Source organism: Sceloporus undulatus, chromosome 2 (genome assembly GCF_019175285.1).
Source record: "Sceloporus undulatus isolate JIND9_A2432 ecotype Alabama chromosome 2, SceUnd_v1.1, whole genome shotgun sequence".
NCBI classification, from domain to species: Eukaryota; Metazoa; Chordata; class Lepidosauria; order Squamata; family Phrynosomatidae; genus Sceloporus; species Sceloporus undulatus.
In genome coordinates, this window is record NC_056523.1 from 282,061,700 (window position 1) to 282,088,799 (window position 27,100).

Consider the following 27,100-nt stretch of genomic DNA (forward strand, 5'->3'; position numbering starts at 1 on the left):
TTATTATTATTATTATTATTATTATTATTATTATTATTATTATTATTATTTTAACAAATAAATCTCTTCTGGAACAGGCTGGATCCACTCGCATCCACAGCCAGGCAGATCAGCTGTTCTCGCTGTTGTCAAAGCCTGCGTGTGCTGCTTTAAATTAAAAGGAAAAGGAAAAGGAAAAGGAAGGAAAGAAGGAAAGAAAGAAAGAGAGAAAGACTATCCCCCAAAGCCTGCTCCTTTCCATTTGCCTGAAAAGCTGCCTGCAGCTGTTAGGGCGGTCGAAAGCTGAGATCTGATCTATCCCGCGTAGGAGGAGAAAGAGAGCAACCGGAGAGAGCCTTAAATGGTATTTCGCTGCATCCGCACTGCATAAGTAATCCGGTTTGGCACCGCTTTCTGTGCCATGGCTCCATGCTACGGAATTCTGAGAATGGTCATTTGTTGCGGCCCAAATGAAACTGCAGAATTAATGCAGTTCTTAACTGCTTTAATGGCCATGACTCTCTCCTACCGAGAATCTGAGGTTTATAGTTTGGGGAGCTGCTCAGCCTGGTCGGGCAGACAGCTCTCGTGCCTCCCTGAGCTACACATCTCAGATTTCTGAGGGGTAGCGTCCTGGCAGTTAAAGCGGTGTCGAACTGGATTAATCCTTCAGTGCGGATGCCTCCAGAGAGCGAGAGCGAGAGAGAGGCCCCGCCAATTAACCTGGTGGAAGGGGTGGACTTGAAGAAGGGAGAGGAAAAGCCCAAAGTGCCAGGATCGCCTCTGCCTCTCCAAGGCTTTCTCTGAAGCATGGCAGCCTTCAAACAGTGCCAGGGGCCGACGAGAAATGGCAGCCCCATCTGTGCGATTTCCACCTTTTGATTCTATAGTCATAGAATCATAGAAAACCTTCCTCTTGGGGCTTGGCCACTAAATCAAGGCTGGTGAAAAACCGTGGAGGGTTTGCCAAGAAAACCTAGTGCTAGTTGGAAGGGACTTGAAGGCACACAACAACAACAACAACAATTTTGCTGCTCAGAGGAATAATGTGTAGAGTTGTCTATTGGTCTCCTGCCTTTCACCGCTGCCCTGCCTTCATTTAGCAGGGCATCAGAAATCCAATGCCTTTCCAGCCCTGGGAGACAGCTTTTCCTGTGGGATGCCTGCCTGCCATGCTACTGTTAACAGTGCACTGCCAGCAACAGTCTTGCTGCTCTTGTCGTGTGCCTTCAAGTCATTTGGGACTTGGGGGGATCCTAAGGCAAACCTCTCAGAAGAGGGTTTTCTTGGTAAGTTTCTTCAGAGGGGGTTTCCCATTGTCATCCTCTGAGCTGAGGGTCTGTGGTTCCACTGACAGATGGAGACAGGCGTATGGATACCAGCACACTCTTGCACACAAGGAATCCAACATGTCATGTTTCAGCCATGTACTGCCGTGTTTCTTCAGGAGCCAAAACCAACAGCACTCTGGTTCCCCCCAATGCACATCCATGTGACATTATTCCCTCATTCCCAAAGAACAGCCTTACATGCAAACACACATACAAATGTGTGTTGAGGGTTCATTTTTAACAAAAGATACCATTTCCTATTACCCATTCTATATGTGTGTAGGGGACATTTCACACTTATAGCACTATGATTCCATTTTAACTGCAGCGGCAATATCCTATGGAATCCAAAAAGACCCTGCAGAAATAATGCAGTTCAGAACCGCTTTAACTGCCCTGGCCCAATGCTAGGGAATCCTGGGAATTGTGGTTTATTGTGACCCCAGAGCTCTCTGACAGAGAAGGCTCAATGTCTCACAAGACCATAGTTCCCAGAATTGCCGAGCATTGAGACAGAGCAATTAAAGAAGTCTCAAAATGGATTATTTCTCCAGTGTGTTTTAGACCACAGCGATCCTAAAGAGAACTTATCATGCAGCTCTCTTGGCAACATTTGCTCAGGGGTGGGGCGGGGTTGCTATTGAGGCTGAGAGTGTGTGACTTGCCCAAGGTCACCCAGTGGGTTTCCATGGCCTAGTGGCAATTTGAACCCTGGAATCCTAGAGTAACTCTCAGACCTCTGCACTACACCAGCTCTCATTTGCAGTTTAGAGAGAGAGATTTAGAATTCTCTGCCTGAGGGAGCCCTACTATATCACCAAAATAAAAACCCCAGGATTCAAAAAGGCATCATCATAGTGCTATAATAGTGTAGTGTGAAAGGGACCCAGAAGCTAGCAACCTATGGCCCTCCGGATGCAGTTGAACTCTACATTTTGTGATTTAGAAACCCCTGTACTGTGTGTGATAGCACTGATTTGAGTTGTAGTTCAACAATGTCTAGAGAACAGTTGCCCATTCCTGAGACATTGATCTAAAAGAACATTTATTGTATTTGTTTATCTATTTCATTTTTATGCCACCTTTCTCCCAGAAAGGGACTCAAAGTGTCTCACAAATAAAAACACGTTAAAAAGACATTACAATAAAAACAAAAAACAAATAATCAAATAAAAACAATTTAAAAATTACATACACTAAAAACTACAGTACCCATCTCATATAACAAACACCTCATATAAAAGTTATCCCATGATTATATATATTAAAAGCCTGCCTGAATAAAACTGTTTTTGCTCGCTGATGAAATAGGGTATATAGAGTTGACTCTGATTTCTTAGTCTATGCAAAGTTATCTTAAAGCGGGTAGAAAAATAAGGTACTTCCACCATCCTCAACTAAGCCTCTTTTTGACACTGGTTCTTGAATCTTCCATATAACACATAATACCTGATTCCATTCCCACCCCACTCCATGGACTCATGATTCCCCACCTACACCACAGGAGGATAGGAAAAGCCAGAACTTAGCCCTCTCAGTATTTCAGGATGTGCTTAGAAGTCTCTGGGCATGCCAGAATATTCAAAGACCAACCATCCTGTGGAAATGGCCATGCCTACGCACCCCCCTGCACCTAGATTACTTCTGTGCATACTCTGTGTCTGTACAGCTGCATCAAAATGTAGGAGGAATTAGTTGAGTTGCAAGCCTTTCAAGTGGCCTCCCCTGCGGAGGAGGTGAAGTACAAAAGAACAAGCAAAGCAGAACACAAGTCAGCAATGGTTTTCTTTTTTAAAAGGCAGGGCTGCAACAACTGGCATATTCTGACATAGTGGGCATTGGATGTAGGTAGACAAGGGAATCAATCCAAATACTAATCCATTTGGAGGGGACCAATGGAAGAATGAAATTTAGGTAAGTGTAAATACATTAATTCAGTAAGTATACTATTAAATTAGACAAAATATTGAAGTGCAAAGATATTTAACTGAATTTAGGAATGCCCGTGCCATTGTATTTCCTATCACTGTATATGGATATGAGAGCTGGATGGTGAAGAAATCTGTTAGGAAGAAAATCAACTCATTTGAGATGTGGTGTTGGAGAAGAGTTCTGCTGAAAAGACAAATAAATGGGTCCTAGAACAAATCAAGCCTGAACTCTCCCTAGACACTAAAATGACTAAATCAAGGCTGTTGTGCTTTGGCTATATCATGAGAAGGCATGACTCACTAGAAAAGACAGTAAGGTTTGGTAAGGCAGAAGGCAGTTAGAAAAGAAGAAGGGTGTATTCCAAATGGAAGGATTCTGTCAAGAAAGCTACAGTCCTGAGGCTGCAAGACCTGAGTAGGGCTACCAAGTACATGGTCTCTTGGAGATGTTTCATTCATAGATTCATCATAAGTCAAATCCAATGTGAAGGCAGTTAACACACACACACACAATAGTTGAAACTAGCAGTATGATTTAGGGCATAGACTTCTAGATTCAATTAAGCAATACTATTTTTTATGTGGAATGGCTTCTTCTCAAAATTTTTACACAGCGTTGCATGTTTTTTTCAGGAATACTATGAGCAGCACATCAATACATTTTGTGAGGGAGGAACATAGAAGAGATTAGAACTTTACAATAATGCCAAAGCTCTTGTAATGTCCATGCTGACAGGTAGCCACTCTGAAGGTTTTCAAGCTGGAGTCTTTCCCAGTTCTCACCTACAGACTGAACCTCTTCTGCTTGCAAAGCCTGGGTTGTTCCCACGGAGCTGGAGAGTTACAAAAATAATAAAATATTACCTCAAGCAAAATGCAGTTCAGTTAATAAAATGTGTCTAGTGTATGCCACCCATCACCTGTAGTCCAAGCAGAGAGGGCTTCATTTTGAAGCTGTGGCATGAACACCTCTCCCGCCCACACACACTGAACACTGTCAGGGTGTATGTGTGTTTATACTCTCCACTTCCTCTAGCTTCTATGTGAGGACAATAATGGAAGTTTACTGTAATAACAACAGAGAGTCCCATGGCACCTTAAAAACTAGTAAATGTATTGTCCCATGAGATATAACAAATTTGTCAGTCTTCAGTGTGGTTGTAAATCTTTGTAAATGTTGTTCTTGCAGGTAAGAACAAATAATTTTTCCATTTTTCTCCTTGCTGGGAGAAAGTTATTGAAAACTGCACAGTATCCAAGGACTATTCACAGTTCAGTACTTGTTCTGTGCCAGAAAGCAAGCATGTGGATTTTCTTTCTACAAAAAGCAACAGTTCTGCACAGAAAACAGCATTTTCTGCACATAAATGTTATCCCCCCAAAAATGAATGTTACAATAATAATCATCATCATCAACATCATCATCCTTGGAGTTGTATGCTGGTTAGACTTGTCATCATTTGTTGTTGTGTGCCTTCAAGTCATTTCTGGCTTAATGACAACCTTAAGGTAAACCTATCACAAGGCTTTCTTTGCACAGTTTGTTGGGGGGGGTTGCCTTTGCCTTTCTCTGAGGCTGAGAGAGTGTGACTTGCCCAGGGTCACCCAGTGGGTATTCATGGCTGAAGAGGGATTCAAACCTTAGTCTCTTGTAGTCCAACGCTCCAACAGCTACTCTATTTTGGGTCACTTGTTGGCCTATCCCTGCACCCATTATCACAAGCCATTAATCTAGGCTTATTTCTAATTTTCCACAAAGTGACATGTTACAGAAAAGCTGGAGAAAGGGACAATAATTTTGCTTAATTGAGAAACACATTTACAATGGCCCATAATGAAAGGAAGCTACGACAGTGAAAGCCTGGTTGATTTTGGTTACTGTCCATCCACTGTAATTCTGAATGGCCATCAATGCCTGTGTCTCAGTTATTAGGAGGTGGAATTACTTTAGATCAGAAACATCTTCCTTTATAACTGAAAATGAATAACAATAAATACAAGCAAAGCATATCCACAAAATGGAAGTTCTGTAGCCAATAGGGTTCTGGCAGACAAAGTTCAGGTTTCTGGGATATACTTGGTTTAGACCAGGACCCTAATATTCATCAACTGGAAAACAAACTCAGGCTGAATCCAGAGAAAACAGAGGTACTCGTGATAGGTACCCCAAGTCCAGACAGGGAAATTTGTCATCCTATCCTTGATGGGGTTACACTCCCCCTAAAGGATAAAGTCTGCAGTTTGGGAGTACTCCTGGACTCATCTCTGCAGTTATCATCTCAAGTAGATGCGGTGGCCAGGAGTGCTTGGTACCAGCTTCGGCTGATACGCCAACTGCATCCCTGTCTTGACTGAAAGGACCTTGAAACAGTAGTACACACACTGGTAACCTCTCACTTGGATTTCTGTAATGCGCTCTACATGGGGCTACCAGGTTCGAGCTTCAACTGGTCCAAAATGCTGCAGCCAGATTGGTTGCGGGAACTTCAAGATCCGACCATATAACAACTGTACTAAAATCTCTCCAATGGCTGCCAATTAGCTTCCGGGCGCAATACAAAGTGTTGGTCATTACCTATAAAGCCCTATATGGCTTGGGCCCGAGTTACTTGAAGGAACACCTCTCCCTACATAATCCGCCCCGCACTCTCAGAACAACAGGGAAATATTTACTCGAACACCCCCAGAGTGAGATTGACATCAACTCACCAGAGAGCCTACACGGCAATAGCTCCATCCCATTGGAATGCACTCCCAGAAGAGATCAGACTCAGTCCCACATCGGAAGCCTTTAAAAAGGCACTGAAAACCCATCTTTTTCAGTTAGCATATTCTTCTAACTCTATAAAGAGATATTACACCACAATAAGACCAGGATGCCTAGCCAAAACTGATAGCATCACTGTTTGGTATACTGTTTTTAAGGTTTTTTAATCTGTATGAAATTTTTGATGTATTGTGTTGTGTTGTAATATGTTATAGCTATGATATGTGAACCGCTTTGATCTGGAGGAAAGGCGGTATACAAATAAAAGTTTATTATTATATTATTATTAACTGGAGCCAGGTGCAACAGACATGCACTTAAGTTAATACTGAGTCCAAGAATTTATCCTGAATAACAGAAGCAAGAGAGGTTCATAATCCCTTTGCATAAAAATACATCCCAGGTCACTCCAAGCATTCTTCATTTCAGCAGTGCAGTTTAGGGCAAAAGAGTAGGAAGGAGTCATTTTGTTGCTTATTCTATTTGACAAAAAGGAGGGTCAAGTAATCCTTGCCGATGTGTTGCAAAGCATTGAGAGGTCTGCCAGTATATCCAGACTTAACTTTTGCCCACCCCCTGGAGGAAGGGATTGTCTGATTTTCTTTGCTTCTGATTCTCTGCTCCTGTTGCTGGAGCACACAATAGTAATACTAAAAAAGAAATGCTACTATACTGACTGAGGACATTTTTTTCCATCTTTCTTTTACATTTTTTTACCCGTGGTGTGGCCATAATCCCTCTGGCCTAATATGTTGAGCATTAAGTATCTGTTCCGTATGTACCGAACACAATATATAGTTTAAAATTATATGTGTATTTATTCAGCATGAAATAATGTGTTTAGCAAATTGCAGCAAGCATAAAATATCTCACATGTGTACATTTTGTTCAGTCTGGTATTTCAGACTTTGTGTAGCTCCCTATTATGATAATTCAGCATCTGCAAGATAGAATTGAAATGGAATTCATGGAAAATGCTTTATTTTTAATGGTGATTTATAATGTATAGTTTCAAAGTGGTATCAACTACTTGCCTAAAGCTTTACTGGAACTGTTATTTTCAGGGGTTTTTACATTATTTAGTACACTAATAGAAACCTACATTTTAATAATGTCTTACTGTTGTGCTTTTAAACATTCAAGGTGCCGGCTAAGAGTTGTAAACTGTGAAGTAACTACCATGGAACAGATTAAGTAAAGAACAAAAGGCGGATGATTTGAACATAAAGAGGGGGTATGTGGTGAGTGTTATTCTTATTTATTTATTTATTTCCATCATTTGGCATGACAAAAAGCTCAATTTATTACTCTCTTTCTTTTTTGATTTAGGACTCAAGATAAACTCTGCAGTTGTGTGTACTAAAAGGTATACCCGTAACAAAGGTTTCCTCTAATCACTACTTATTGTACATTATACCGTTTCAGCCATGGCATGCCACTGTATTTAATATTCACATGTCACCTTTCAGCACCTGCTTTTGAAAATATCTTTTACAATTAATTCATTTCACAAGAAATTATATATATTTTCATTCTCCCCTATGGATTATGAAATATTTAAATTACCCTCCTGGAATCTATATCCTATTATAATGAGATTTTAGGAATTTATATGTTATATGCAATTATAAGAGCAATATGGATTGAAAGAATATTCTGAATGACTGGAGAACAAATACAGTATTGTTGAATAATCTTGTGGGGTAGATCAATCTATAGCCTTGGTTCCTCTCAGGGTGGGTTGCTGTGGCAACCGCCCCAGCTCCCTTTAAAATATGTTTTTTTCCCCTAAAGCTTACTTCAAGAGCTGTACCCAGCATGGGCCAAGCTTAAAAGCAGACAGATATAGGAAGAAGTGCTTTAGTGAACTGCTCTTTTAAGACAGGACTATGGTAGAGAGGAGCAAAGGGAGGAGTAGGGTGGGGTCAGAATCAGAACAGAAAATGGAAACCACACCACCTCAGGATTAGGTTGCCAAAACGGTGGGGTTATTTGCAATATAACCCAGGCTCTCTATAATTTAAATGTCACTTCTACGATGTAAATTGGCAGGCTCATTTCTTTGAAAGAAATAAACATTTTTGACTATCATTCCAAATTGAAAAAGAAAAAGAAAAAAAGAACTTGGATAATTACTGGAAGGGGATGTTAACTGAGCTCCCCATGAAATAATCATACTTGTAAGAGAAAAAGACACTTGGCTACACTTCAGCCCTTGGTAAGGTTATGGAAGGGTTGATTATTCCAATAATTACGCCTCCTGTTGTGCATTTTTTGTTTAATTCCGATGTAAGTTTCAGGTGGAGGGCTGGGAAATGGTGCAAGATTTTCTGTTTCCTGTTGCCAGCAGGCCTGTGCCTAACAGGAACCCTTAATATTACCTTTCTGGAAGAAATCCAAAGGGGATTTGCTGCCAATTATTGGCTGTTTGTAACACATGTTTTTAAAATATGGTCTGGAGGTGATGGTGTTTCAGTGTAAATTATACTGAATGCTAAATAACACAGGAAGATTCTACAGGTGTGTAAGAGCTATTTTTATTTGTCTACTAAAATGTTACCGAGTTTCAAGAATGAAGGAAATGATTTGGCTGCTACAGAATGTATTTGTGAAGGACTGAAAGGCCTTTCAAAAAGAAAGATGGAGTTAGAGGTGTCTTATTCTTTGCTTTGAATATATTTGCTCTGATTGAAAAATAATACTGGCACAAACTACTTGAGTATGAGTCCTCAGTATAAGGTCATCTCTATATAAAGCTTAGTCCCTAATAACCTAAATATGCAGATGGTGCACAGGACATATGAAGCCACTGCATATATTTCTCTGGGCATCGTCATTCTCTGATTTCAGGGTATTGAGTCAAAGTAATGCTGAACTTTGCCCTGTCAAACTGAGATGGCTGCCTTTGAGGTTTCACCTTTTCCCACTACTCTAGATTTTTGCTTGCTTCACTTTCATATGCTTTGATTGTTTTTACAAATCCCAACTGCCATTTCTATCTCCTGCCAAGCTATTTTGTGTCCTCTGTTTAGAAAAATATCAAGAGGATAGGTAAAGATTTTAAAAATGCTTTCTTTCCCCCAGATACTGTTATCTTGCTATATCCTAGATGCTTCATTTTCCCAGTACCCAGAGCCTGCAATTAGCCTCCTGGATGGGACTTTGATTGATCTTGGATCTGTTGACATGAAAATAGACTCCAAGATCAAATGGCTTACTGCCATTGTATTCCATTGCTTCTTTCAGAATTGGTCATTGGGGGCTGTTGTCTCTCATGTCAGTGGGTAGCAAATCCAACCCAGGTTTTAGTGTGAACTTTACAGGGATTATCCAATGTGCATACCTTATCTCAACAAAGTCCAGTATCTGTTTCACAGATAAGGAACCGACTTTGCCTTGGTATAGGAACATGCACTGGGATAAAACACCCTCTTCTTTCTCCAGGAAGGAGGAGAAGAGTGCACCTTCCTACCTATGTCCCCCCCAAAAAACTGATTAGCATTTTTCTAGTTTGCTCATCATTATTAGAGATGGGTAAAAGTACAGATTTCTGACTGACTGAATTTCTCATCCCCTAGATTGCAAGTTGGCTTTAGCTCATTTGTGCACTCAAACACAGGGGGGGGGGGGAATCACTTTTAAAAAACTCTCCATGAAAATCTGTATATCTGTTTTGTATGCATTTTTGCTACTGTACACAGCTTTGTGTATACCTATAGTGCCCCCCCCCCCCCTTGAGCTTTCCCAGGCTTTTTTCAAACATTTTTTCCTAATATATTGCACTCTGTGAATAGTTTCCCTTAATATGTGTAATTGGCATGCACTTTCCTTTAATATACACATTGCTATGCAAATTGTGAAAAGTTTGCAGGTTTTTGCATACAGGTTTGGCACATCCAAATTAATTTGATTTGTACAAAAATGCTGGTGTGACAAATTTATCCTACATCTCTAGTTGCAATATATTGTAGCTAAGGCTCCATTGAAAAAGGAGTGATTCTAAGATCCTGAAAAGGTTATTTTTTGAACTACAGCTCCTCAAAACCGCAATCAAGTATGGCTAAGTCTGTAGTCCAGAAACTACTTTTCCAATCTTTGGGATTCTATTTCACTCAGCTAATGATTATCTCTGCATTTCTGGGGGGGAAAGAAGCTACAGTTGGCCCTCTGCATCCATGGATTCAGCCACTCATGGGTTGAAAATATTTGTAAAATATATAAAATCCAAAAAGGAAACCTTGATTTTGCCATTTTGTATAAAGGTTGCCATTTTACTATGCCATTGTATTTAACAGGACTTGTGCATCCACAGATTTTGATATCCATGGGAGGTCCTGGAACCAAATTCCAGTGGATACCAAGGGCCCACTCTACTAACTACCATGTCTGTTGTCGATATCTTCAAAATTATCTTTCCCCAAGAAATTGATACACAAATGAAAGAAAATCAAATGTAGCATGAATAGGACCTTTAATCCAAATTTCAAGGAACTTTATGCCCTGAGATTACATCACATCATCACTTCCTCTCCTGTGACTTTTGAATGAACTTGAAAGCTGAAATGAAGCTGGAAACTTATCTTATTGCATGATGTCATGGTGCTTCAGTTCTACTCCCAGAGCAGACAATTATAATAGTGTGTCTTTTGTCAAACACTTTTTTCCAGCTAGAATAAAGTCACACTTTTACAACTGTCTCCTGTGGGAAGAGAACTGGAACACTACGACATCATGCAATAAGGCATGGGGAAAACAGCTGTTCTCCAGCTCTGTTTCTACTTTATCTTCTCGTGCAGTAAAGTTCTAACTAATTAGTAATTAATTTAATGTATGAACAGCTATCAGAGATGAAATAACACTATCACGTACTGTCAAGTGGAGTGGTTTTTTGTTTTATTTAATGAGGCAGCTTATCACATTCCACCAAGTGACTGTGCAGTGCATTACTGAGCAATGGGCCTGTTTGCATGGGAGATTAATGGCCGAAACAGACAGCCTAAAGGGGTGGCGCCACACCGCTCCTTTGAGCGCTGGATTGGGGCCACAGCAACTGCATGCCGCACACCCTAGCCAGTATTTTTCCGGCCCCAAAAGGGTGCCCTTGCCACTGCCACCACAGATTTTGTTGCGTTTACATGGTGCATGTAAATGCCATGCCAGCAAAACGCCGTGAAGCTGCCACACATGTGGTCAGCCGTGTGGCTTCCCCGTGGTGTGGGGGCATCGTCAGAGCCACATTTAGGTGCCGCCCCCAACTTAGCGCTTACTGCTGGTCTTTTTTGCTCCTAAGGCCCTTGTAATACTTAATTTTGACTGCATAGTGAACTAGGTGATACATACAGTGATTCCCATATAGCAGCTTCTATCTATTCTGATGTGCTAGACTACAAATTCTCATCCAGAGCATCACTTGCCATATTGATTGAGATTAGTAGACACTATTTTTTTTTAGATTTGCAGATTTCTATATGTGTGCATATCTCAGGTGTCCATTAAATACATAGAAATCATTCCTGTATTTTGGGATTAAGGAGTAGATCAGGAGGGAACAGGGGACTGAGGCTGCTGTCCCTCCCACTGACCACATGGGAGGGAACTAGCATAGAACTGTCAGGATGTCAGGGAACCAAAAGTGCTTAGAGTAAGACTTCATTTTCCCTCCCTCCATCTATCCTTCCATTTTCTTGTTCTTCCTTGCCTTCAAGCTGACTCTAAATTATATAGGCTCTATTCTAAACTTTTCTTGGCAAGAATTGTTCAGCTGAGGTTTACCATTGCCTTTCTCTAGGGATGAGAGTGTGTGACTTGCCCAAGGTTATCCAGTGGGTTTTCATGACTGAACATGAGGGACTGACTATGGAAATATTTAATGAGATATAATTTGTTAAATATATTTTCATTTTTTAAAAAACAGGTAGCTGTATTAGTCCTTTAGAAGAAAAGTAACAAAACCATAAGATCAACTAAAACATCTCACAGCAGTGAACTGAGTCCCTTAGAACTCTTCTTCAGTCTCTGTGTTAAAGGAACAAAAATGGGGAAAGAGAAAAAAAGGAGAAAAGGAAAGATCTCTGTCAAAAGTAAACTTTAGCTTTTCACGGTGCCCATCTTTTTCTCCCCTGTGCTTTCTTTCCTTAAAAAATTCGGGGGGGGGGGGATGTGATGCTTGCTCACTATTTTGCAACATTTTAGTCAACTTCCATAAAAGTATTTGAGGATTGCATTTTAAATAGCTCCACTTGATTTTACTGTCAGCTCCTCACAACTATGGGGTGGGACAAAAGGGCTGTAAATAAATAAAGTATTGTCACACTGTAACATTTAGATTTAACTTGTTCTTTATTTCTTCTACTTCCCCCACTAACCTAGTTACCCATTGTTGTGAATGTTAAGGAAAAATAATACCCACGCCAGAGGGAAAACACCCCACCATAATTTTATCACCATCACCACCACCACCACCACCACCATCATCATCATGTTCAGCTGCCTTTTAAGCTGATTTAAAATAATGTTATTAATACAATTTTTTAAAAAAACATTTTCATTCCCTGTTGTGAGAGCCAGCATGGCGTAGTGGTTTGAGTGTTGGCTACAACTCTAGAGACCAGGGTTCAATTCCCCATTTGGCCACAAAATCCTCTGTGTGACCTTAGGCAAGTCACATTCTCTCAGCCTCGGAGAAGGCAGTGGCAAATCTCCACTGAAGAAATCTTGATAGGTTCACCGTAGGGTTGCCATATGTCAGAAACGACTTGTAGGCACACAACGGCAACAAATTTGTCATTTTACAATGAGTCGCCATTGGGTTCCACATTTGGGGAAAGGTGGGATATAGATTAATTAAATTTATATAATACTATTACTCTTTAAAAATACTGGTTTGAGCTATGACCCCCTTAACTAGACTGCCTCCTCTTCAACAAACAGGAAAGCAAATGCCAAACTCAAGAAGTGCTAAACAGGCCAACCATGGACCTGAATGGGATGGCATGGGGACAGAGTAAGATCCCTGTGGGCTTTCCTTGTTCTGCAAGGATCACTTCTAAGCAAAAAGAATGGAAAAGAGTGCCCCCTTTTCTAAAGTGTCAGTGAAAACCTCTGAATGGGTCATCTACTCAGACATAAGTCAAAAGGGACTTAACGGCTGGGTATGTGGCAATGTGGCATAGTGGTTTGAGTGCTGGACTGCATAGAGACCAGGCTTTGATTCCTAGCTTAGCCATGAAACCCACTGGGGGACCTTGGGCAAGTCACACTCTCTCAGCCTGAGAAGGTGGCAACGGAGTTTATCACACAGGAGGAATTTATCTTAATTTTGAATGAAAAGAAAGTGGAGCGAGTATGCATTCACATGACTTCGCTAGTTGAGCGAATTTACGTGAATTCAAATTGCGTTCAGACTGACTTCTCATGGCCTGAAAATATCTTGCCATTGCCCGAAATTGCGTGTGGTAGTCTATCACGCAATAACGTTAAAGCCCATGTTTGCATTTGGATTGCCATTGGATTATACTTCCAATTTCCCTTGTATGATAAACTCCTCTGAACAAATCTTGCCAAGAAAACTTCATGATAGGTTCTTCTTAGGGTCACCATAAGTCAGAAACGACTTGAAGGTGCACACAGCAATAGTGTGTGGGTACAACATTAGGGTCACCATAAGTCAAAAATGATTTGACATACAACAGCAACATGAATATTGCAGTAGGAGAGCCAGTGTGGTGTAGTGGTTTGAGCGTTGGCCTATGACTCTGGAGAATAGGGTTCCAATCCAATCTTTAAACAGAGGTTGGATGGCCATCTGTTGGGTGTGCTTTGATTGTGATTTCCTGCATGGTAGAATGGGGTTGGACAGGATGGCCCTTCTGGTCTCTTCCAACTCTACGATTCTAATCCCTGCATGGCCATGAAACCCACTGAGGTGACCTTGGGCAAGTCACATTCTCTCAGCCTCAGGTGGAAGGCAATGGCAAAAAATCCCTCTGAAGAAACTTGCCAAGAAAACCCCATGATGTTATGGCCAGCCTTAGGGGTTGCCATAAGTCGGAAACGACTTGAAGGCACTCAACAACCACAACCACGTGTGGGTTTCGCCTTATGAGGGCATGCTGTAGGAAACGGGGGGGGGGGGGGGAGAGAGAGAGAGAAGTGGCTATTTGGCTGCTTCAGAAAACTCTTCCCGCCCCAAAAGCTGAGGCGGCGAGTTGGTGAGGGCCCCGCTTGAACCGCGCGAAATTAAGGGAGCGAACCGGGAGGCTGTGAGAGGGTTTATCAGAGCCAAGGAAGGAAAGAAGGAAGGAAGGAAGGGAGAAGAGTGGCTTTCTCTCTCCAGCCTTTGCCTCGCAAAAAGCCCGGCTCTGTGCGCATTTTCCCTTAAAACTTTGGTACATTTCCCCGGGAAGAGTCCCCTCCGGCGCCTTGTGGGGTAAGTAAGCGAAGCCCTTTTCTGGGGGGCTGTTGGGGAGCTGAAGGAGGGGGAGAGGGAAGGAGGGCAAAAGCCCGAGGGAAGGAAGGAAGGAAGGAAGGAAAAAATGTCAGGGACCGAGGTTAAAAATACACCCGCCTCATGCCTGGCATCGCACCGAGGGCGGAGGGGGGAGGGGGACATGTTTCCAAAGTGACGGGAAAAGTTGGGGTGGCTGCGTCCGCACTGGAGGACTAATCCGGGTTGAGTTCGCGTCCCTTGCCGTGGCTCCAGGCGATGGAATTTGGGGGATGGTCGTTTGTTGGGGCACCTTAAAATTCCATCGCCTGGAGCCAGGGCAGGGAAGGCGAACTCAACCTGGATTAGTCCTCCAGTGCGGACGCAGCTGATTGCGTTCCCTGGCAGCACCGGCAGAAGCAAACCTCTGCCACTGGGGAGATGATGATGCTTGTTTATGATGATTATTGCCCCCCGGCGCTTGGGGTGGGCAACCTTTTCTGGCCCCAAAGAGTTCACTGCGGACGGTTCCAGCCGTGGGCCACCCACCCTCCCGCGGATCCTCCCTCTCCCTTGGCTCCCATCCCTTTCTCGCGTGGGTCTGTCAAGAGGAGAAGCGGCGTGTATCTCCTCCTCCTCCTCCCTGTAGCTGCGATCGCTAAAAAGTGACAAGCTTCCCATCAGGATACAGTTGCAAGGAAGAGGGCTGTGTGTGTGTGTTCCTCAGCGGTTGGGGTCCCTTGGGGCAGATGCCATTCTCCCTTCTCCCATCCGGAAGACCCTGCCCTCGGCCTCTGCCCTAGTCCCAACACACACACACACACCCCCCCCCCCCCCCCACCCCAGCACCCCCCCCCCCCCCCCCCCCCCGGTTTTAAAATTAGCCAAATGTCAGGCCTGGCAAGATTGATTCAGCCGAGATGCAATTATCATTTAAAAAGTGCCTTGATTGAGGTGCCTTGATGTGGGGTGATTTATTCCGCTGAGCAGATCCATAATTAAAAGGAGGGGAGGGGAGTCGTTTATCAATCTCGCCGAGACTCCGGGGGAGGGAGGGAGGGAGGAGAGGGGGCGAAAGAGAGAAGGGGGGAAGAAAGAGAGAGAGAGAGAGAGAGAGAGAAAGTGGGGGGGGACCCTGGGGCCTCCTTTGCAACCACCCTCCCGAGTCGCCCTTCTCTTGGGACAGTGGGACACACTCCTTCCTCCTCGGAGGGTAGTGGAGTCTCCTTCCTTGAAGCAGAGGCTGGATGGCCATCTGTCACAGGGGATGCTTTGATGGAGAGTTCCTGCATGGCAGAAGGGGGTTGGACTGGAGCAGGGCCCTTGGGGTCTCTATGAGTCTAGGATTCTCCTCTTGCGTGTCTGTTCTCTCTTTTCATTCTTTCTCGAGGATGTGATCCCGCCTCCCCCCTCCTTTTTCTGTTCTCTTTTTGCGAGAGGGAAACTGATTATTTCTCCAGCTCTGAAAAAGACACACAGAGAGAAAGAGAGAGAAAGAAAGATAGACAGACAGACAGACAGAGTCATTCGTTTGTGATTGGGGGAAGGAGGGAGAGAAAGAAGAGAGAAGAGGAGGAAGAAGAAGAAGAGGAGGAGGAGGGGGGAAGAACAGGAAGAAGAGACGCAGCGCCTGGCGTGTAGTTTTGAATCCTCCTTTCCCTGCCTTTCTCTCTCTCTCTCTTTCTCCCCTCCTCCTTTCCTTCCTTCCTCCCTTCCTCCCTGAGTCCCGAGACCGGCGACGTTGCAAAGGCAGTAGTGAGCTGTTCTTCTCCAGTCCGCCTCCTGCCCCTTCCTCCCTGGACGCCTTCGGGACGAGTCCGCTCACTTTGAACCCGACCAGCGCCGCCAAGGCCACTTTCGCCTCCTCCTCCTCCTCCTCCTCCTCCTCCTCCTCCTCCTCCTCTTTCCGCGCTTCAAGCTCCTGGCTAGACTCCTGGGCTGCTGCTGCTGCTGCTGCTCCTTGGATTGATTGGCAAGGTTGCGTGTGTGTTTGTGTGTGTGTGTGAGAGAGAAAGAGTAAGAGAGTGTGAGAGAGAGAGGTGTGAGCACAGGCTCCGCGTGGAAGCAGCTGGTGAACATCTTATTAGAAGACGGGAAGAACTGGAGGCTCGCTTTATTATTTTTTCCCTCCTCCTCCTCCTCCTCCTCTTCTTCTCCTCCCTCTTCCTTTTCTTTCTCTTCCCAATCTCTTCAGTGTCTCTTTTCCCCTCTCGTCCTTAAAGAAGGGAGGAGGAGAAGAAGAAGAAAAACAGAAAACCCCTCTCTTTCTCAAGGACTAGCCTGATCATCCCAGCATTTGCAATGTAAGTACACGTGCCATTCCAAGCCAGAAGTCAAGGAGATGCTCTCGCTCTCTCTCTCTCTCTCTCTCTCTCCTCTTGGCTCTTCGCTCAGCCGGGGCCGCAGTCCTCAAGGCGGGAATCATCCGGTGTGACACCGGCTTGAACTGCCACGGCTTCATGCCGTGGATTCCTGGGATGTATAGTTTAATGAGGGGCCACAGTTCTCTAGACCCTGGAGAAGGCTACATAGCGCTCACCAAAACTACAGCTCCCAGGATGCCATAGCTTTGAGTCAGAGCAGTTAAAGGGCTGGAGCCGTGGCAGTTGAAAGTGGTGTCGAACTGGATTATTTCTGCAGTGAGGATGCAGCTTGTGGGGTGCTTAACCGACTCCCTGTAGGCACTGCAAATCAGGGCATGTGGCAGTAGGTTTGACCTGTACTGTGGATCTTGTTTGTGTGTATGTGTGTGTATATGTGTGTGTGTGTGTGTATCCTAGTTTAAAGAGTGGCTTTCAACCAAGGCACTTTGCACTCAAACCCCAGATATAGTGACCCTATTGCTGAGGTCTCTCTCCTGCAGCCTCCTTGCCCTGCTCTCCGCCAGCTGCTTGCATGAGTGTTTAAAGTTTCATGAAGTTCAGTTCACGTCACTGGTGTGTTTTGATATTGTGAAGTGCGCTCAGGTCTGTTTGCCTTTGAACATTTCACCAAATGCTTCTGACCTTGGAGTGCTTGCCCTGCGAAGTTACCAAACAGTGCAGTGAAGAAACTAGCTGGCATGAAGACAAATGCCCTTTTCAACTTTTGGTTGTGCAGCTTGTCACTGTTGTTTTAATTCTTTGGTTTTAGACACAGCATCCCTCCCTCCCCTTTCTCTCTTCCCCAGCACATCTTTTCTCAAGCACACAACACTACACTACTCTTTTTTTTCCTTTAGAGATAAAGAAATTGAGAACATTTGCATGGGGGAAACAAGGCATTTTCTTTTCTTTTCTTTTGCTCTTAACAAGTTTAGCTGTAATGCTACATTGCATCCTGATGGGCTGTCTAATTCTGCAGTTATTTTGCTAGGCTTGTGCTGGGCATGAAAGAGAAAGAGGGAACCTATAGAATATATTGTTTTGTTTTTTAAAAAACATAAAATATTGATATTTCCTGCACAGGACCTAGCTCTAGACTTGGGGAATCAAGTGCAAATAATGCTACTTTAAGAAGTGTCATTTGTCTGAAAAGCTTTTGGAGTAACTGGACTTTGAATAGCCAGCGGAGAACCTTGGGAAGTCTCATCTTGAAGTAGCACAAATAGCGTCTCTTAAAATACAATACTTGGGGCTCTACTTCTTACCTGCTTCTGTTTTAGGATAATTAAACTCCAGAAGGGCATTCTGCCAGTAGTTCAGCAACGGGTCTATACTGCATATATATTCCTGGCTTAAGATGAAATGCTTTTTAGTAGCATATATAAAATGGAACATAAAGGCCATTGTCTTAAAACTCTATCAGTTCCTCACATTTGTTTTAATAGAGGATATAAAAGTGTCTGGCTCACCAATTACATTAGACAAATATGTGATGCCTATTTCTCTTTCAGTGGTGCTTAGCAGGGCACTTGGGTGGCAGAGTGTAGACATTTATATGTGAAGTAGAATAATGCTCAACCCCAAGGCTTCCTATGTGAAGATCGGGGGGGGGGGGGGCTGTAATTACCTGTGAACCAATACCCCTCTTTTAAAGAGTAATTTCAGGTTCGCCTAGACTACTGAGGAAATGTATTCAGTTCTAAATTAAGGCTCCAGGATGTTCTCATCATAATACTAAAAGTTAACCTGTTTCGCATACTGTGGGAAGTTATAGGCAACAGAGTGTGCATCTTTTGAAACAGTAATACGTTCCCTCTATTCTTTGATGGCTGTTGCATCCGTTCTTAGTATTGCATAAGATTACTTAGTGCCACTGGGAGAACTGAGAGACATTTTTCCTGAATAAAATCATCATGATTTATAAAGTCCTGTCTGTATTCTTATAGAATGTGTAGGATGGGAGGCTTTATTTTAGATCTCACAGATAACACATTGTTGTTCTTTGTTATGTTAGTTTTAGGAGAACAGTTCTGTGATTCTGACCATATAACCCTTTACATGAATTAGGTCTTCTTGATAGCTCAGATGACACTCGTATGAACGAATGAGTGAAGGTTTATGAAATGAAGCTTAGAATCAACAACAAATATCAGTTTTCAAACATTTAAATGGTATTGCTGACTTTTCTTTACTGATTTTATAATGTGCCCCCCTGCCTTTCTCTAAAGTGTGTTAAATTATCAAAAGATGCACATATATAACAGGTGAGATTTCAAAAATGTGTGCTTGGACTTGCATTAGGCGCGTAATAGTAGGATGTGTCATTTGGTGTTGTGTGCTTGGGATTTGTCCAGTGTGAAATATTTTGAATATTTAAAAATGAAAAGGTAATCATTCCTTGACTTAAAGATGCTTAGTTTCAAATAAATTGTGAGTAAAAACTAATGAAGAGAAATCCATCCTCTTGCCTGTATATTGTTTCTAATAGGATAGATGGCAGACTTAAAAAACAAACAAACCCTGTGTTGGCATATAAACAGGTGTCTGTGTATTTAAACCATATAGTCAGAAAAGTAATGAAATAAAACTATTTTGGTCTTGTGAGTTAAAAACATTAAGTAGCTGCCAGGGAAGAGAAATATTGTTCAGCCCATTTCCAGAAATTTGACTTTAAAATGCTCAAACAGCAAACTTGCTTAACTTCTGTGTTTCCCCTAATCGTGTGGAGAAAAATGAGTAACATTATGTTCCATAACATCATCTTGATAGCATTAGAGTCAGTAGAATTTGCTTGCAAATAATTGTATTTGCTAGCATTCGGCTTTTTAAAAAAATATTCAATCCGTTCTAACAAAAGAAAGTTCCTTTCTTTTAAATGTTGGGCAAAGGCACCCTCAGTCCTCTCCCAGCCCCACAATCTCCAAAGCAAGTGTTCTGGGTTTTCAGCAAGTCATGATTTCATGTTGAAGACCAAAAACAGTCATGCTTTTAAAAACTATCAGAGTTTAACTTGTTGGACCTAGACCAACTTCTTAACTGTGTGGTGTAACCAAAATTAGAGTAACATAGATTCGAACTCTGATTATTCTGTATGAGGATCTCAAAGAGGTTCTATTCACGGAAACAAAAATAGCTTCTTCAACATTTCTACATGTCATAGTGCATTTTCCAAAGTATTTGTGTCTGCAGATTTTTTTTCACTCCGTGAAATCCTGGAGTTTGATGTAAATGTACATTTTAGTTTATCTGGCAATTTTGATGCTTACAAATGAAATTCAACAAAGTTTTATATTCTTGTGCAATACCTGCCACAAAGTTTGTTAACAATCTAAAGTGTAATAGGTTGTGCAGCTTTTTATTGCTTAAAAAAACAAATTGTGTAGGACTGCTGTATTAATATTTGTAAAGTATAACCTGTATAGTTTAGAATTAGTTGATGCACCACATATTGCAGAAGTTGTGAAGTGAAACAAGTAAGTATTGCAAGCGCATTTCTTTGCTTTTTGAATATAGTAATTGGTTAACGGCTCGGAACAGATTTAAGCTAATCTTCTGAGAGCTGATGGTCAATATGTTACATGTGGACAGGTGATTAAATCCTAGTATCTTGAGTCCTGTACCTTAATCTCAACTGTCGCATTGACTGCAGTGCAGTAGAGCTTGGCTCTTCACTGGGATCTGTCATCTTTAGGAAATCAGAGCAGCTTATAGAGACAATTCACAAAACCAACAGTGACAACAAAGTCTTATGTGCCTTACAAAAGGAGGATTAGGCAGTTCAGATGTCAACTTGATTGGACAGAGATAAAAGCTGATTGCTGCTACACGGCAAGGCACACTTCATTTTCAATTGGTTATTTATTACATAAGGGCTACTATGGCTTGATTGCATAGTCATTGTTCAGTGCAATTGGAAAGATGGAAAACTAAGTTTTAAAAAAACTAGGGTTATGGTTGTGTGTTTTTGTCTTTTGATGCTGCGATCATTCAAAAATTGCAGCTTGCTGTTGTTGTAGTGCTTCAATCATCATAGGGGTCATACGATGAAGGTCTTATGTTAATGGAGAAGCCGTACCTGGTTACATGGCACACCAAATATTGATAGATCTTTTGGAAATTCTCAGTGGCTGCAATGGTTCTGTACAGCAAATTGCCACATAAAAGCAAAGCACAACCTGCAAGTCACTTTAACTTCAGAAAATTTTTATTGATATTGTTGGAATTGCTGTGAAGGCATTCATTTCGGATTTGCAGCTATTTGCCCCTGTTCAGAATTTATGGAATGTCTTTTCACTGTCTTACTTACAATAGCCATCAACTCCTTTTCAGAATGCGATATTCAGTTGTATTCTAAATTTACATCTAAGAAAATGTAGTTGACATGTTTTGTACTAAAATTTGAAAGCACACAACTCACTTGTTGGCTAATTGGATAATATGTTCTTGCCTTTCCTTAAAGAAACTTTGAAAAACCCAAAGGATATATCTAAGTGTCTTATACATTACAGCACGAATGAGTCAGCCATACATATAAACATAGTGTTATGTTGCCCATGATAGAGAGTATAGATTAGAGTATATATTCATAGATTGATAATACTCCTTTTAAATACAGATTTTTTTTTTCTTTTGAGCTGACATTTCTGAACTTTGTTTCCTTTAAACCCCACTACCACCACCATTCAAATGACCTTATTTGCAGGATTCGCCACTTGGTTAAGGTGGAGCATTTGCTTATAATCTGATTTAGTTTTATAGGCTGTGATCCTAAGCACATTTACTTAGAGGTAAATTCTAGTGAAATCAATGGAGCTTAAAATAAATACATATAGAATTGACATGCTAAGTCATTTTGGAAAGAAAAGGTTCACCCAAGGCTGTGTTCTTATGAGTGTTTACTGAAAATAAACTCTCTTAAATCCAGTTGAATTTGTTTTTATAAGATGAGTTAGAACTGGGGTGCAAGTAAGTTTACAACAAATCACTCTGGACTAGTAGATAGGGGTATATAAGTATTGTATAATATGTATAATTTTAAAATCACTGGTAAGATTATCTTTTTATTTGGGGTTGAGGGGAAAATATAAATAGTGTAATATAGCAGTTGGCTTATCACAAGGACATAATGGACTATATAGTGAAAGTTTTAAATGACAGAAAATATTGCAAAGCTCATTGAACTTTGTGCAATAATAATGATTAACCAGATTCATTCAGAAAATATATGTGAATTAAGGATATGTTTATAGTTAATCTGTAGCACCAAGGATGAAAAGTCTGAAAGATGACATTTCATTTTTGAAATCAAGTTGTATTTGCAGTGCACATAAAAGAGATGTTTACACAATCTGGGTGTGTAAGTGTTTGGAAATAGGATTTTCAACATACACTAGTTATGACTTCAGTGGGCACAGTTCTCTGGCAGTCATTATTTTCAGTTGGGATTAGCCACTGAACAGAAATCTCTTTCCCATATTTCATATGGTTCCTATGGATTGCCTAGGAAAGGTCTAACTTTATGAAGGGAATAGCACCCAGTAGTGGAGGAGTGACAGAGAGAACCCACTAATCAAATTTTAGCCAATTTTTCTTATCATTGTAACAGAGCGTTGTAAAATTATCTTTTATGGGACTCCAGCTGTACATCTGTGTGTGTTTAAATTTAAAAGTGAATAGGAGCTTAACACTATTTTTCATAGATGTCAAGTTTTGGGGAAACTGTGGTCATACGAACATACTCAATATAACCGAATAATGACAAATGAAATATAACATATTTTTCCACACCTTGAAGACTAGCATGTGGCTACTATGAAGGTGGTTTTTGGCCTTGATTACAAATAGAGAGGTTCAGAAACAAAAATAAGTTTTATTCCATCTAGAACACACACACACACACTATGCATATGTGTGTTCTATTTTATATATTGATCGATTAAGACATACTGTGTTGTTTCTTGCTGACATAGGGCAGAATTTACATTGGGATCAAGAACAACAAATGGTCTTTAGAATAAAACTCTTCCATTCTGTACCAAATATCTGAACAGTTTACATGAGAAGGAGAATGATTCAGGAGGCTGCCATACATTTGCACCATGTGTCACCATCTAACTGTCAGGTTAAGCAGTTTTAACATGGTACCTATTGAACTGGGTCCTTGACAAGAATGCTTGTCTTGCTATGTATCAGCTGTTCAGCTGGCACAGGACTGTTTGATAAACCTATCTGTTCTAAGATGGCTTAAATCTCCTTTAATCCACTGATCTGTAAACAGTCTGATTCTGCACATGATTGTAGGGTTTCTTGTCTTTTTTCCTCACTCTCTTATTCTAGAACTAGTATTGAATGCATAAAACTGTATGACTCCTAGGCAAATTGTGTGTGTTTGTCTGTGTGCATCTGCCTGCACTCTCAGCGTGTCCAAGAACAAATCTCTATTACTTATCTGCTACACATGAATGAGAAGAACCAAGCTGTCCAGAGGGAACTCAGTAAGTTAAGGAGAAAAGTTGATACTTACCTATCCTTCCAGTAATATATGGCTTAGTGGTGGAGAACCTTTTAGAGACCGAATGCCCAAACTGCAACCCAAACCCCACTTATTTCTTGCAAAGTGCCACGTCTCTCTGGATTTCTAATGACAAACTCTAGTGAAGTCTGTGTTGGGATGATGGTGCAAGTGCCCACAGAGAGGGCTCTGAGTGCCACCTCTGGCACGTGTGCCACAGGTTCGCCATCACTGGCTTAGGGTATGATAGGATGTGTTCAGGCATTCCCTAGTAAGGCTTTGTTGCAATTCCCAAATACTTGGTTAAATATGTACATACTTGAAGTATTTCAAAACACCCTTCAGTCAGGAAAGCAAACAAGGAAAAAGAGTTGAACACATTCCCATGAGCGAGATGCACTTTTCTTGTTTTGAAAATGAAAAACAATTTTTAAAACTGAGTATGGTACATTAAAGAAAACCATAGATTTTATTGGTACATCCAATTAAAAGGTGTCCCTAGAAGGTTTTGCAGACTTTCAGACAGGGCAGAGGAGAGTCCACAAAGCCGATCAGATAATTTATGTCTAAATATGATGATAGTAGTTCTACAATAGAGATTAAAATAGCTTGGTTGGCCTACAGCTGTTTCAGTGTATTTTGTGTACTCACACTGCTTTGCAGTCAGAAATTACCATGGCTCAGTTTGAGATGTAATAAAAGTTCAGAAAGTTGTAATAAAATGGACTGAGATTTTTTTCAAATTATTGATAGTTTGCTCAGCCATAAGGCATGGCTCTCTCCCCCATTTGTATATACTCTTCTCTATCTCCAGCAAATTTCAAAGAATAAGTAGCCACTGCCAAAGGAATAAAATAATAATCAGTGTGCTAGTGTTTAAACCAGCACCCATGTTCAACCATATCATTTCAAAGAGTGATTGCCTAAAGAACAGGCATCAAGAAATGGAAATTCACAGAAAAAAGACAGCTTCAGTTCTACGGTAGTATAGGGCACACATGGCATGAACAAGAATGACATGGTCAAGTCATTGGAAGCTGCTGGCATGAGCCGGGCGTATGAATGAGCCTGGATTCATAGGTGAGAATACACAGGAACTCACCATAGCCAGGAAGACATAGTGGTTTGGGTTCTGTCTCAGACAGGAAATCTTTATAATCCTTCCTGTCTAGGAGGACCAGAGGCCAACCAGAGTGGGCAAAGCCACTTCATTGTGTAACAACACTATCCTGAGGACAATATCCTAAGTTGCCCCACATTCTGTGAACCCACATAAACAAAGGTTCCCAGCAGTAGCCTGGGCAGCTGCTAACATACAATAAGGAATAATTGATAGGGGGAAGAAAAGAGCTGAACAGAGCTAGAAATCTATTGCTAGAAGGCCATGTGATATTTTCCTGACTCTTAAGTGACATTCAGGAGCAAACCTGTAGCTTACTCCACCAGCAAGTTGCATCTATAGTAATGCCAGGACTGTATTTCATAAATGAAAGAAATGACAGGATTCTGATACTCAGGCTTAATATTCTTTGTACTGGTGCTGTTCTGAAGGAATGGACGGTACCCTTGTAATAGAAAAAGAAACACACACACACATTGTTTTTCAGTAGATCTAGCTATCTGGAACATGGCAGTACATAAAAAGTAAGGTATGCATAACTTGTTAGTTTATTTAACAGTGTCCAAGATTTTGGTGTTGTTGAAAAAAGGCATACCCACTTAGGGAAGGAAAGATTTCGAGCAGAGAAATGGTGAGAGATGGAGCCAGGGAGGCTCTTAACTGTACTGCAATCTGCTCTTATCTATTCCAGTTTAGTCTTTCACTGGCTTTGTTGTTCAGTATTTTGGTGGTTAAAAACACATTTGAAATCAGAGCTTGATATGGCACAAATGTACTAATCAACATATTTTGAAGGGCTTTTTTTCTTTTTTTAAAAAAAATCAAGGCGTTGTTAGTATATCCCTCAAGATCCAGTGTAGCACAAAGCAGTAACTGACAGATTCTATGTCAAGCTTTGTGAAAACATCCCATCCAAAAATGGGGACAATTGAAAAAGATGGCAAAAATGGGGAAGAAAAAAGCTTATGAAATATTGCTGTACACACTGGGGTATCCAAAAGCTAATACAGTTGGCCCTCTGCATCCACTGAGTCAGCCATCCACGGCTTGGAAATGACCTCCCCCCCCCCAAAAAAAAATCCAAAAAGCAAACTTTGATTTTCCATTTGGTATACGAGACACCATTTAACTATCCCATTGTATAGTGGGATCCTGGAGCTAAACCATGGGGGATACCAAGGGTCCACTGTCCAGCTATTTAAAAAAACAAACAAACATTCATCCATTCCAGTTGACTTCATGATGTTTAGTGTTGATTGCAGGTAATTTTGGATGGATATGCTGTCCTAGGAATCTAACCTAAGTATATTTGTTATCTTTCTTTTAGTACTTTATTTTAATGCCAGCAATGTATACTCAATTTAACACAGCCCTGTAGTTCATTTCATAAGCACAGCAGGATGTGTGTCATTTGTGGTATGCAACCATTGCCTCAGTTAAACTGCACAGTGTGCTTTTAAATTTTCAATCAATACCTGTTAAAAGGTATTGGAGGGGAAGACTTTGTACAAAGGATTGAGTATACTAATTGCTTAGAGACAACATCTACAAACTTCACAGGTCAAGACAATTCTTAGAAAATGTGGCCTTTTAGCAATATAATTATGTAGCTAGTATGGATATTTCCTTAATTTTTAATTGCCTGAAAAGATAGAATGGTACGCAGTGGAAAACAATTGCCAGTAGACTGGAACTTCATGGCAGCACTAGTGAAAGAAATTCTGAACAGTGAAATGGTGAAGTTGTTCTGAACAATTTGTGACAAGCAGACTGTTTCCTCATTGGAGGGAAAAAAATTATCAAAGAGGATATCCCAGGTGGAGCTTTGATAAAGAAATTAAGAGGTTTCACTTTTTTTGGGAGGGAGTTCCAAACTTCATTTACCAAGCAGTGTAAACAGTTAGGACTCTGGGACTAACAATTATATTATATCTCATGATGGAGGTGTTCCAAATGAGAATAGTGGATTTAAGCTGAAAGCCTCGACAAATTTATTAAGAAATTAAAGTTACATCTACACTGCAGAATTAATGCAGTTTGACACTGCTTTAACTGCCATGGCTCAGCGCTATGGAATTTTGGGATTTATAATGTGAACAATTCAGCCTACTCTGTCAGAGCTCTGGTGCCACAACAACTACAAATCCCAGATCTTCATAGGATGGGATTGTGACAGTTAAAGCAGTGTCCAACTCCTTTAATTCTGCAGTGTGATAGCAGCCAATGTCCTATTGTTGAATTGATCTGGGGTTATTTTTGCTTATAATATATTTAGGACTCACTTTTTTTTTACTTGCTTCTTTTGCGTATATTCTAAAGGACTACATTGTGGAAGCAAGAAAATTGCAGATGAAGAATTCCTAAACTGTTTTATCTCTTTGATTTTATTCTTCCTGATTCCATGTTTCTTCCACATTCCAGATAGTGTGGAAAGGTTTTCAGATGGTCCATGGTGAAGTTACACATTTGTTATCAAAATGCTCCCCTTTTGTGCAGCAGATGTCTGTGCTAAAGTTTTAAAAGGTGGTCCAACTGATACAATGAAGGAGAGGGGAAAAAATAAGATAAATCCGGTTAATCAGTACCATTGGCTATATAATCCTTTCACAAAAATAGAGTAAATTTCTAATTCTTAAAAAACCCAACAACCCTCAAAGAGATATAAGAAATTAT

The 27,100-nt window shown here is 41.2% G+C and overlaps 1 protein-coding gene across 12 annotated transcripts in view; it reads left to right on the plus strand.

Annotated features, from left to right (window-relative positions):
• Window positions 1-27,100, plus strand: part of MEF2C (myocyte enhancer factor 2C) — a 229,894-nt gene that overhangs the window by 12,011 nt on the left and 190,783 nt on the right. For 8 of the 12 annotated variants that reach the window (XM_042454576.1, XM_042454572.1, XM_042454561.1 and 5 more), the window contains exon 2: window positions 7,152-7,249. The gene's annotated coding sequence lies outside the window, so the exon portion shown is untranslated. Of the gene's footprint in view, window positions 1-7,151; window positions 7,250-14,220; window positions 14,437-16,015; window positions 16,737-27,100 lie in introns of those variants that run through there. The other 4 variants (XM_042454565.1, XM_042454567.1, XM_042454563.1 and 1 more) reach the window with 2 other exon arrangements.